Source organism: Schistocerca nitens, chromosome 3 (assembly GCF_023898315.1).
Source record: "Schistocerca nitens isolate TAMUIC-IGC-003100 chromosome 3, iqSchNite1.1, whole genome shotgun sequence".
NCBI classification, from domain to species: domain Eukaryota; kingdom Metazoa; phylum Arthropoda; class Insecta; order Orthoptera; family Acrididae; genus Schistocerca; species Schistocerca nitens.
In genome coordinates this window covers 180,070,513-180,075,483 of record NC_064616.1, presented here as the reverse complement: position 1 = coordinate 180,075,483, position 4,971 = coordinate 180,070,513, and the positions used below count along the sequence as shown (strand labels likewise).

At 46.0% G+C, this 4,971-nt stretch overlaps 1 pseudogene; it reads right to left on the bottom strand.

The window, feature by feature from the left end:
* Positions 1-1,891: 1,891 nt before the first annotated feature.
* LOC126249820 (5S ribosomal RNA) lies at positions 1,892-2,009 on the bottom strand (annotated as a pseudogene).
* Positions 2,010-4,971: the final 2,962 nt, after the last annotated feature.

Genomic DNA, 4,971 nt, shown 5'->3' with positions numbered 1-4,971 from the left:
TGTCTGGCGCAGTTGTTATATCGGTTACTGCTGCTACAATGGCAAGTTATGAAGACTTAAGTGAGTTTGAACGCTGTGTTATAGTAGGCGCACGAGCGATAGGACACAGTATCTCCAAGGTAGCGATGAAGTGGGATTTTCCCTTACGACCATTTAATTAGTGTACTGTGAATACCAGGAATCCGATAAAACATCAAATCTCCGACATCGCTGCGGACGGAAAAAGATCGTGTAAGAACGGGACCAACGACGACTGAAGAGAATCGTTCAGCGTTACAGAAGTGATACCCTTCCGCAAATTACTGCAGATTTCAATGCTGGGCCATCAATAAGTGTCAGCGTGCGAACCATTCAATGAAACATCATCGATATTGTCTTTCGAAGCTGAAGGCCCACTCATGTACCCTTGATAACTACACGACACGAAGCTTTACGCCTCGCCTGGGCCCGTCAACACCGACATTGGACTGTTGATGACTGGAAACATGTTGCCTGGTCGGACGAGTCTCGTTTCAAATTGTATCGAGCGGATGCAGGTGTACGGGTTTGAAGACATCCTCATGAATCCATGGACCCTGTATGTCCGCAGGGGACTGTTCAAGCTGGTGGAGGCTCTGTAACGGTGTGGGGCGTGTGCAGTTGGAGAGATATGGGACCCCTGATACGTCTAGATACGACTCTGACAGGAGACACGTACGTAAGCATCCTATCTGATCACCTGCTTCCATTCGTGTCCATTGTGCATTCCGACGGACTTGGGCAATTCTAGCAGGACAATGCTGCACCCTACTCGTCCATAATTCATACAGAGTGCCTCCAGGAACACTCTTCTGATTTTGAACACTTCCGCTGGCCACCGAACTCCCAAGACATGAACATTATTGAGCATATCTGGGATACCTTGCAACGCGCTGTTCAGAAGATATCTTCACTCCCTCGTATTCTTACGGGTTTGTGGACTGCATTGCAGGACTCATGGTGTCAGTTCCCTCCCGCACTACCTCACAAATTAGTTGAGTCCATGCCACGTCGTGTTGCGGCATTTCCACATGATCGCGAGTTTGGGTAAAACATGGCGAACAGTTGAGCTTAGGTAATAGGAGTCTTACATATGAATGTTTCCATCCAAACACTGGATTTGAGTTCCTATTTACGTGCCTTTTTCCTTCCGTACGGGTGTGGGTTTGGACGACGTCCTTGGAGCCGTGCGCGTGTCGCCGCCACCAGCAGCCTACTAGATTATAAAAAAATTGCTCTGTAATTAATGGAAATCATCATACCCAGTAAATCGGAATGCAAACACTGGCAAAAATTTGACAATTTTCGCTTCTTCTTCATGTGCTACTAAGATAACTGTTATGCTTAACATCGTACCCCCAACGATACAACAGCTTCATTAGTTGCGTATTAATTCCATCTGGAACCAGCAACGTGTTTAGGCCGTCGGCAAACGGACCGCGCATTCGAACGTTGAGTGTTGAGCGTGCCTAGTTTCTGACGTCATGGCGTGGAATAGCATGTTGAGGAGTCCTCCTGAACGAGCAGCATGTCAGATATTCTGACGGTGCGTTGGAACGTAGACCCATACTATGGAACCATGCCAACTACGTCACATTCACGCCATCTCTCTTCTATTCAGAGACGCGAGACGCCACACTGGCTTTGAGTTGTCTTAATTAAATGTCATTTAGTAACATCTCTCTCCCACGGAACAGGTTTTGGAAGGCCCAACGGTACCGACCGGCCGCCGTGACATCCTCAGCCCAGTCCCTGGACGCATGTGGTCAGCACACCGCTCTCCCGGGCCTAAGTCTGTTTATGAGACCGGAGTCGCTACTTCTCAATCAAGTAGCTCCTCAGTTTGCCTCACAAAGGCTGAGTGCACCCCGCTTGCCAACAGCACTCGGCAGACCGGATGGTCACCCATTCAAGTACTAGCCCAGCCCGACAGCGCTTAACTTCGGTGATCTGACGGGAACCGGTGTTACCACTGCGGCAAAGCCGTTGTCAGTCGGTAACATGCCTACGATTAAAGCTTTCACGAGATGGTTACAGGAAAGTACGGCCACGAATCACGTTGGTCGGTTTATCGCAGTGAATATCGGCATAGAAGTGTAAGGGAAAAAGTGATGTGTTGATGGTTAGCCTATCGCCGGATTTTTTAATAGGCTCTGGGTCTTTCTTATTAGTGTAATAAAAGTATATCTATAATATTCGATGCTATATAAATATAAGTTACTCCTTCTGAGGAATAAGTCTGTCCGATTGATTTAATCTACAAGGCATCTAGCATTACTTGCAGTAAAATATTTTGCAGTTTCTTGTTTCAAGTGTTGTATTTATATGCAATAAAGATTCTGCTGCTGAATAGGAACAGTGATCAGGCAAGAATGACTAGGGTTTTACTAAAAAGGGAGAATGATGAAATAATTTTTATCTTTGTGTCGAAACTTTTATGAGCCGATGTCCTTATTGACTGGATACGGTACTTCCTTTTTGCCGTATAACATGTTCACGGATATCCCAGTTCGTAATCGGGCGCGTAATTTTGTGTTTTAATTTGCGTTCAGACCTCTATTTGTACATTAGATTTTCATTATTGCTCTCTTGTGCATTTTATGTCACTATTTTACTGGCATTATTGTACATACCGTTGTTGTATTGTGTTTGTAATTTGGAGTTTTCTTTTACATTAAGAACGTCTGCCTGCATGCTACATTTCTCATATTGTTATAGTGTGTGATGTTATTTGCAATTTTGTGTTTCAGCTGTGGTTGTACTTATTGTATGTTTTTGCCCTTTCACGTTTTGTCTTTTACTTTAAGACAAAACGTAATGTTGCTGTATAGTGATGTTTGTATTTCTGCTTCAATGTCGATGTTACCACTGCCGCCGGCTGTCTGGTGTTTGACTAATTGCTCTTTTATTTTACTTTATGAGTGTGTTTGAATGCCAGCTTCGTAATTTTGTTCTGTTTTGCTTTTTTACAATTATTTTTCTTTGGCACTTTATAACCGTTGTTGGCTGTATGGTCCTTGTAACCTAAAGCCAAAATAAAGAAATTTTAAAAAATGTTCACGGATATTAAAAATGTTATTGAGGTATACTACAGACGGAACAACATATGGACAATGGAGGAAATGTGTGTTTTAATAGCGCTGACGTCCTTTTCCTAAACAGTGCGACTTGCGAGCCAGATACAACCGACAACTGCCACTGGAGCGCGTATACCACGTTGAGGCACACGTATCGTATGCACAAATCGCATCGTTTCTGAGAGTTCACCAGCACGTTGAACTCGGCACGCTCAACGTTGACGTTCAGAAGCACGGTCCGCGTGCCAGTGGCTCTAGGCCTAGGCAGACTAGGCGGCTGCCTAGGCGTCAGATTTTAAGGAACGGCGGATTTTAAGGAGCGGCTTATAAAACCGCGTCCATACCGGCAGCCCCGCAAAAACCAAGAAATAATGTTCGGTGTAGCATGGCGTGCCCTGTGAGGACGTCAAACCGCGCCAATCTGCGCAAAAATGAACAAGTTCAGTTCCTCGCAGTGTCGGTACATCGAAGGAAACAGATCGTTCGTGCACAGCTTTTGGACGGCGTTTCTCGTTTCTAATTTCTACAGATGGGAGTGCGCGCACTCTGGAACCTTATTGCGCACCTACGAACACACTGCTCCATTCTGTGCATTTCTTCACTTCTCTGCGCCGTTCTGCGCTGCTCTACCCAGAAATTTTGTAGGCAGAATCATCATACTCTTGGTGTCGAATAAGGTGAGGGAGGTAGGACGTGCATGTTCTGGATATGTTGCTGAGCACTACGCACTAGTGTGGGTAAGTCTATCTGATCAGTGTTACCCGTAGGGTGTGAAAAGTCAGCAGGCAAGGCCAGTGGCTCTCCATAGACCACCTCTACCAGTAAGACTTGTAGGGCGTCCTTGTACACAGAGTGAATACTGAGTAGGACCCATCGGAGCACCTCAGCCCAGGACCTGCCATGGCACATCTACATCTACATCTACATTTATACTCCGCAAGCCACCCAACGGTGTGTGGCGGAGGGCACTTTACCTGCCACTGTCATTACCTCCCTTTTCTGTTCCAGTCGCGTATGGTTCGCGGGAAGAACGACTGTCTGAAAGCCACCGCACGCGCTCGAATCTCTCTAATTTTACATTCGTGATCTCCTCGTTAGGTATAAGTAGGGGGAAGCAATATATTCGATACCTCATCCAGAAACGCACCCTCTCGAAACCTGGCGAGCAAGTTACACCGCGATGCAGAGCGCCTCTCTTGCAGAGTCTGCCACTTGAGTTTGCTCAACATCTCCGTAACGCTACCACGCTTACCAAATAACCCTGTGACGAAACGCGCCGCTCTTCTTTGGATCTTCTCTATCTACTCCGTCAACCCGATCTGGTACGGATCCCACACTGATGAGCAATACTCAAGTATAGGTCGAACGAGTGTTTTGTAAGCCACCTCCTTTGTTGATGGACTACATTTTCTAAGCACTCTCCCAATGAATCTCAACCTGGTACCCGCCTTACCAACAATTAATTTTATATGATCATTCCAATTCAAATCGTTCCGCACACATACTCCCAGATATTTTACAGAAGTAACTGCTACCAGTGTTTGTTCCGCTATCATGGAATCATACAAAAAAGGATCCTTCTTTCTATGTATTCGCAATACATTACTGCCTTCATGGTTCTGCGTCATCTCTGAACGAGGATGTTACTTTGGATGCGGTATGTGGTAGGTCACATGTGAGCGATCCTGCAGAGGTGACGCAGGGCACCGAAGAGGGCCGACTCAAATTGACAACCATGATCAGCAGTAACCAGCTCAGGAGTGCCAAACTGGGAGATCCACATCGCAATAAATGCACGTGCAGTTTTTTCAGCAGTGTTGTCATGAATGTAGATGCCAGAACCGAGTCTTCGGTATGGAGAAGCACCTCGGGTGTG